At 38.0% G+C, this 8053-nt stretch overlaps 1 non-coding gene across 1 annotated transcript; it reads left to right on the forward strand.

Moving 5' to 3' along the window:
• The first annotated feature begins 1746 nt into the window (after positions 1-1746).
• LOC127099335 (small nucleolar RNA R71) lies at positions 1747-1848 on the forward strand. Its single transcript, XR_007793851.1, has one exon. It is a non-coding gene; the product is annotated as a small nucleolar RNA R71 (small nucleolar RNA).
• The last annotated feature ends 6205 nt before the right edge of the window (positions 1849-8053 follow it).

Below are 8053 nucleotides of genomic sequence, written 5' to 3' on the forward strand. Positions count from 1 at the left end.
AAAGCTACTTTATGCATTCATCGGTTATATCAACAAAATAACATAAGTCATTATTAGATGATTCTTCAAAGTTTGGGACAAGATGCACTTGATATTTTAATTTCTAACCTCAAAGGTAAGCTTTCCTCCATTTACATCTATAATAGCGCCAATAGTAGCTAAGAAAGGTCTATCTAAGAGAATTGGAATGTGAGGGTCTTCCTTAATATCCATCACCATAAAATTAATGGGAATATACAACAGGTCGATTCTTAATGGGATGTCTTCCAGTATTCCTACTGGGTACTTTACAGATCGGCCATCCAACTGAAAGAACATCTTAGTTGGCTTAAGTTCTCCTAAATTGATCCTCTCGCAGATAGAAAGAGGCATCAGACTCACACTAGCTCCTAAATCATATAAGGCCCAGTCAATGATGTGCTTATCAATAATGCAAGGAATTAAGAAACTCCCTGGATCTTTTAGTTTGGATGGCATCTTATTTTGGATAATGGTGATACACTCCTCAATGATTTCCATTATTCTATCCTTATCGATCTTCCTTTTGTTCGTCAGAATTTCCTTTAAAAACTTAGCGTACGAAGGCATCTGAGTTATAGCTTCTATAAAAGGGATACTAATATGGAGTGTCTTTAAAATCTCAACAAACTTCCTAAACTTCCCCTTAGCTTTTGACTTCACAAGTCATTAAGGTTATGGGATCGGATGCTTGTAAGGAGGAGCGGGTACATATGGTTTTTCCTTATCCTTCTCAACCACCTCCTTAGACTTCGATATTTGTTATTTCTCAAGTACTAATGGTACATTCCATGTTTCCTTGTCAACCACTTTTACAGTGTCCTTTTCTGCATTCTTACCTACATCTTTTTCTCTAACTCTCTTATCAACAGGGCCCTCTAACTCTGTTCTGCTTTGCAATGTTATAATGTTAGCATGTCATTTGGGATTTAGTTGCAGTTAGCCTATAAAGTTTCGATTGGGGCAGCATTAACTGATTTTTGTTGGGCGACTTGAAAGATATGGGTCTCTAGCATCTTATTGTGGATGGTCATAACATCAACTTTGTTAGCCAACAGATAAATCATCTAATTACTATGGATGTTCTGATTCATGAACTCCTTGTTTTGCTGACTTTGAGACAAGATAAAGTTCTCCATCATTATTTTCAAGTTTGACATTTTAAGGGAAGCGGGAGCAGCGGGGGCTCCTTTTTGGGTTTAGAAACTGGGTGGATTAGTAGGTGCATGACTGTGTCCAAATAGGGCATGTTGGTTTTGTAGGAAAAATTAGAATGGTTTCTCCATCCAGGATTATACGTGTTAGAATACGGGCTTCCTTACGCATGATTATCCTAGTCAGGGGTTGGTTCAGCTAATAGTTGTAGTCAGTTGTGACATGTCTAGGGACTCCATAAATCTCGCAGTTAAGAGTCACACAAACTACAATAGTTGTGAGATTAATGCTCAGATTATCAATTTTCTAAGTAAAGGCATCGACTTTCGCATTCATATGGTTGAAGCTGCTAACTTCGTACATTTCTCCTTTTGATTGTGACTTCTCCACAAGAGTGTGTTCACTCCATCCCCCCCCCTCAATTGGTAGTGGTTCTGAGCCATATTCTCAATTAGAGCATAGGCATCATTGAAGGGTTTGTTCATCATAGCTCTATTAGTTGTGGCATCAATAGTCATTCTCGTGTTATAAAGAGGATTGTTGTAAAAAGTATGAATTATTAACCACTTCTCTAATTCATGGTGAGGCCAATCTCTCAGTCCTTATATAGCTCTCATGCTTCGAAGGGTGATTCACCTTCCATCTGCCTAAAGCAAGTAACCTAGTTCCTTAATTGTATCGTTAATCTTGGCATAAAGTACCTAGCAAGGAACGCTTACTTTAATTCATTCCATGTCGTTATGGAATTTGATGGTAGAGATTGCAGCCAAGCTCGAGCTCTGTCCCTTAGGGAAAATGGAAATAAACTCAATTGAATGGCTTCGGGTTGACGCCATTACTTTTGAGGGTGTTAGCGATTTGCACAAACACGAAGAGGTGCAAATTCAAATCCTCCGCTGGGTTACCTGAGAATTGGTTTTGGTGCATGATTTGTAGCATGGAGGTTTTTAACTAGAAGTTGTTAGCCTGGATCACATGATTAACAATACTCGAGTGAGGCTTGTCCTCAAAGAGGATGCCAAAGTCCTTGAGATGACGAGTGTCATTTTTAGCCATTTCTTGTTGAAGTCGCTAAAGTTTGCGTCTAACACGTAGGTAGAGCTCAATTTCGTTGATTGGTTCGACTAGGATCCCGGTGCTATGGGTTATTCACATACAACTGATACAAGGGGAAATTAATTAAAACAAAAAAAAATCCTTAGTCTATACATTGTAATAACGTAATTACGATATTGGCGAAATTTGTCCCTGTAAACGGCGCCAAAAACTTGATAGGACCTTAAGTGCACAGATTTATCGGTTTTAGTATATAAGATTATCGATCCCAAAAAGACCAATCACCAATTACCATTATTTGTTACTTCAGTGTTTATCCAAGGCAATGTGATCGGCTTGTTTGAATGTAATTGGAAACTAGCGGTTTTAATTCAAATTTAAATAACGAAAGACCAGAACATGGTTTCCATCTACCATTCTCACTCATGTAAATTACAACACCTTATTTTTATAATGACAAAATATTTTTCGCAGAAAAAATTAAGTTATAGGTGTCATCCGCTTTCGCGTGTTCGTTACCAGATTTCAATCTTGTAATCGTCAACTTTTGCATCGTACAAGTTATAACTTTGAGATCCGTATTTAGAAAATAATTATATCTTATTTAATGAAAAACTATTTTTAGTAGAAAAATTAATTTAAAGGTACCTTCCGTTTTTGCGAGTCCGGTATCGGATTTTTAACTCACAAACGTCAACTTTCGCATGGTACAATTTATAAGTTTAAAATCCCTTTTCAAAAACTAGTGATTTCTTAATTAATTTAAAAATATCTTTCGTTGCATTTAAAAAATAGTTTATGAATTTTCTTTAGTCATATGTCGTTTTCACTCTTTCGAGCTAAAACCGGTCTCGCGTTATTTCTACTTTCGTAGTAAATTTTTTGCAATAAAATTGAACTTTCAGAACTAAAAATTATTCTTGTTACAAACATTTAACATACAATTTACATGAGTACCATCGGTATGACGGTCCTCACATTCTGGACTCAACAGACTACTCAGACATATTAGAAGTGAAATTCTGGTATCAGATATAAGATGTCGAAGGTAATGTCACGACACTAATATCTGTTCATACACAATGGATAAATATACATAATGGTAAAGCAAATAACACAAAGAATTGTTAACCCAGTTCGATGCAACTCACCTACGTCTGGGGGCTACCAAGCCAAGAAGGAAATTCACTAAAATAGAATTAGTTCAAAGACTCTCCGTACACTTCAACAAGTTACAGTCTTTCTCACCTAATCTCTACCCGTGCAATTTCTACCTAAGCACTCTTAGATATGAGAACCCACTCACTTCCCTACAATCACTCACCAGTGATTTTAAAACAACAATCCCTTGAGAAAAGAAAATACTTTTCAATTACACACTCTTGATTTTACTTCACAGTTTCAATCAAGAAGACACACTCTTGATCTTGCTTCACAGCTTTGATCAAGAAGACACACACTCTTGCTTAACAGCTTTAGAGTGATAAATTACAACCACAAATCAGTCCAATTCAATCATCAATGGATGACTTGAATGACCTACAAGTCTCACGACTAAACAGACACAAACCCTAGTTCTCTCTCTATATATTTTGCTCAGTCTTGGTTGTGTCTTCAAACAGGTTTTCTAAGTCCCTTTTTATAGAAGCATTCAGCTGGGCTTGGACATCTTGAAAACCCTAAATCTATTTTCCAATCAAATCTTTTTATAACAGTTGGTTAGATCTCCTTGGAAAATAAGTAAATCTGGTTGTAATCCATGATTGAATGCGCCAGCTAATCATATCTTCAATCATACAAAGATTGTCTTTAATTGTGCAATCACAAAACATCAGACAGTCATACTGAATGTTCTATGTACAGGATGTCATGACATCGGGTCTGACATCCTGGAAAAATCCTGCATAATCCAATAATTCCTTTTATAACTTCCAGCAGGTACAACCATATCAGATGCCATGACCTTGTGTATGTCATCTGAAACAATCCTGCATGAACATGTCTTTCATTTAAGCTCCAGCAGGTACATCCAATATCAGAAGCCATGGCATTGTATGTGGCATTCTGAAACAATCCTGCATGAACATGTTCTTGAACTCCAGCAGGTACATAGGATATCTCATGTTAAGACATCACACATAATATCTTGTGAACACTCTTTGTTTTACCAAAATTTCTGCCAACACTTAGAATCAACAAACTCCCCCTTTGGCAAATTTTGGCTAAAACATATATCTGTCCTTTTTGTTCACAAGGTAAACTATCAGCAGTTAAACAACATAACAGTAGTTTAATCAGCAGCAGAAGCAAAACAATTACTAGCTATGGCTACTAGTAATGCACACATGCACAAGGGTACTTCTCCTCCCCCTAAATTTGTGCAACAGAAACAGAATTACTAGTTATGGATGCAACTAGTAAGACACACAAAAGCACAAGGCATAAAGGTACTCTTTCTCCCCCTAAATATGTGCATTCATCAAATAACAGCAAACTAGTAAGACACACAAAAACACAAGGCACAAGGGTACTTCTTCTCCCCCTAAATCTGTGCATTCATCAAATAATAGCTACTGTATCTCCAGTACCTGTACCAGCCAGAATGTCATTCTGACATCTGCTTCAACATCAGCACCTGTACACCATATCAACACTTCTCCCCCTTTTTAGTCAAAATTGACCAAAGGTGACCTTTTTCAAAAACAATAACACATCAGTCTTCTAGACATCAGCATCAGAATAGCGTCCAGCCATACAGTCTAGTCGACGCCACAGCACACTTTACCCAGTCAGAAATATCCTTTGGGATAACCACAAACTCCTTTTCTTGCTGTAGGTTCTCATGAACACAGATCCCCAACTTCCCCCTTAAACATTCAAACTGATTGGCATCCAAAGCTTTAGTGAAAATGTCTGCTAATTGCTTTTCAGTAGTAACATGCTCCAGAGTTATGATCTTCTCTTCTACAAGTTCTCTGATGAAGTGATGATGAATGTCAATGTGCTTTGTCCTGCTATGTTGAATAGGATTTTTGGAAATATTTATGGCACTCAGGTTATCACAGCATAATGTCATGACTTCTTGTGTGACATTGTATTCAGACAACATCTGCTTCATCCAGACCAGTTGAGAACAACTACTTCCAGCTGCTATGTATTCAGCTTCGGCAGTAGATATAGATACACAGTTCTGTTTCTTGCTAAACCATGAAATCAGATTGTTCCCTAAGAAGATACATCCTCCTGATGTGCTCTTCCTATCATCAGCACTTTCAGCCCAGTCAGCATCACAGTATCCAGTCAACATAGATCTAGATCCATGAGTATAAAACATCCCATAGTCACTGGTGCCATTGACATATTTCAGTATTCTCTTCACTTGGTTTATGTGACTGACTTTTGGTTCAGCTTTATATCTAGCACACACACCAACAATAAATTCAATGTCAGGCCTGCTTGCTGTGAGATATAGCAGACTGCCTATCATGCTTCTGTATAGACTTTGATCTACACTGACACCATTTTCATCTTTGGAGATTTTTACATGTGCAGGAGCTGGTGTTCTTTTATGGCTTGCATTCTCCATGCCAAACTTCTTCACAATGTTCTTGGCATACTTGCTCTGAGATAGAAAGATAGAGTCTTCCATCTGTTTGACTTGTAGCCCAAGAAAGTAGGCCAGTTCTCCAACAAGGCTCATCTCAAACTCAGATTGCATTTGTCTGACAAAATGTTCAACCATCTGTTCTGACATCCCACCAAATACAATGTCATCTACATATATTTGTGCCACCATGAGCTTTCCTCCTTCATTCTTCACAAACAGGGTTTTGTCAATACCTCCTTTCCTGTATCCATTGTCAGTGAGGAACACTGTGAGTCTCTCATACCAAGCCCTGGGAGCTTGCTTCAACCCATAAAGGGCCTTCTTTAATCTGTACACATGTTGTGGAAGATTTGGATCTGTGAATCCTTTAGGCTGTTCAACATATACTTCCTCATTTAAGTAGCCATTCAGGAAGGCACTTTTTACATCCATTTGAAACAGCTTGAATTTCAGAATACATACCACTCCAAGCAATAGTCTGATGGACTCAAGGCGAGCTACAGGAGCAAATTTTTCATCAAAGTCTACTCCTTCAACTTGAGTATATCCTTGAGCTACTAGCCTAGCTTTGTTTTTAGTAACAACCCCTTGTTCATCAGATTTATTCTTATATACCCACTTTGTTCCTATGACATTTACTCCTTCAGGTCTAGGAACCAATTCCCATACTTCATTCCTCTTGAATTGGCCTAACTCCTCTTGCATGGCATTTATCCAGAACTCATCAGTCAAGGCTTCCTTGATATTTCTGGGTTCAATCTTTGACACAAAGCAGCCATGTGAGATCACTTCCCTTGATCTAGTAGTGACTCCTTTATCTGGATCTCCTATGATAAGATCTTTGGGATGATCCTTCTGAATTCTGATAGAGGGTCCCTTGTTGATTTTGTCATCTTCAGGTTCAGCTTGAGGAGGTTCTTCTTCCTTATTTTTGTCTGAGAAGTCAACTGGAGAATCATTCAGAGATGTCTCGACATCGTCTGTGACATCCATCTGTTGGTCATCAACCACAACATTAATGGATTCCATCAATACATTAGTTCTGGAATTAAAGACCCTGTAAGCTCTGCTGTTTGTTGAATAACCCAGAAATATTCCTTCATCACTTTTGGGATCCATCTTCCTTCTTTGCTCACGATCAGCCAGGATATAGCATTTGCTACCAAATACATGGAAGTATTTGACTGTAGGTTTTCTTCCTTTCTAAACTTCATAAAGGGTTGTGGGAGTCCCTTTCTTTAATGTCACTCTGTTATGAACATAGCAGGTTGTGTTCATGGCTTCAGACCAAAAATGATAGGGCAATTTCTTAGCATGAATCATAGCTTTGGCTGATTCTTGGAGAGTCCTATTTTTTCTTTCCATCACACCATTTTGCTGAGGAGTGATGGGAGATGAGAACTCATGATGAATTCCTTCTGAAGAGCAGAGTTCAGCAAATTTGTTGTTCTCAAACTCCTTTCCATGATCACTTTTAATTTTGACAACAGGACTTTCTTTTTCCCTTTGAAGTTTCAGACACAGCTCCTTAAAGACTTCAAATACATCAGATTTTTCTCTTATAAAATTGATCCAGGTGTATCTGGAGAAATCATCCACCACAACATATGCATATTTCTTCCCACCAAGGCTTTCTACTTGCATGGGTCCCATCAAGTCCATATGAAGGAGTTCCAGGACTTTGGTAGTTGTGTCATGTCTGAGCCTCTGGTGTGACATCCTTGTTTGTTTTCCAATCTGACATTCTCCACAGATTTTTCCCTCATCAATCTTTAAGTTGGGAATTCCTCTAACAGCTTCAACTGATATGATCCTCTTCATACCTTTAAGGTGCAGATGGCCCAATCTTTGATGCCATATCTTCACTTCTTCTTATTTGGCTAAGGTACACATTGAAGAGTATCCAGTTTCTTGAGAGCTCCACATGTAGCAGTTGTCTTTGGACCTAACTCCCTTCATGATTACTTTATTTTCTTTGTTAGTAATCAGACATTCAGTTCTGGTGAAGTTTACATTTAGACCTTGATCACACAGTTGACTGATGCTTATAAGATTAGCAGTTAATCCCTTAACAAGTAGGACATCATCAAGGTCATGAACTCCAGGGCAATCCAGTCTACCCATTCCCTTGATTTCACCCTTTGCACCATCACCAAAAGTAACATAACTCATGGCATGAGGATGAAGTTCAGTTAACAGATTTTTGTTCCCAGTCAT

This window comes from Lathyrus oleraceus, chromosome 6, assembly GCF_024323335.1.
Source record: "Lathyrus oleraceus cultivar Zhongwan6 chromosome 6, CAAS_Psat_ZW6_1.0, whole genome shotgun sequence".
Classification (NCBI taxonomy): domain Eukaryota; kingdom Viridiplantae; phylum Streptophyta; class Magnoliopsida; order Fabales; family Fabaceae; genus Lathyrus; species Lathyrus oleraceus.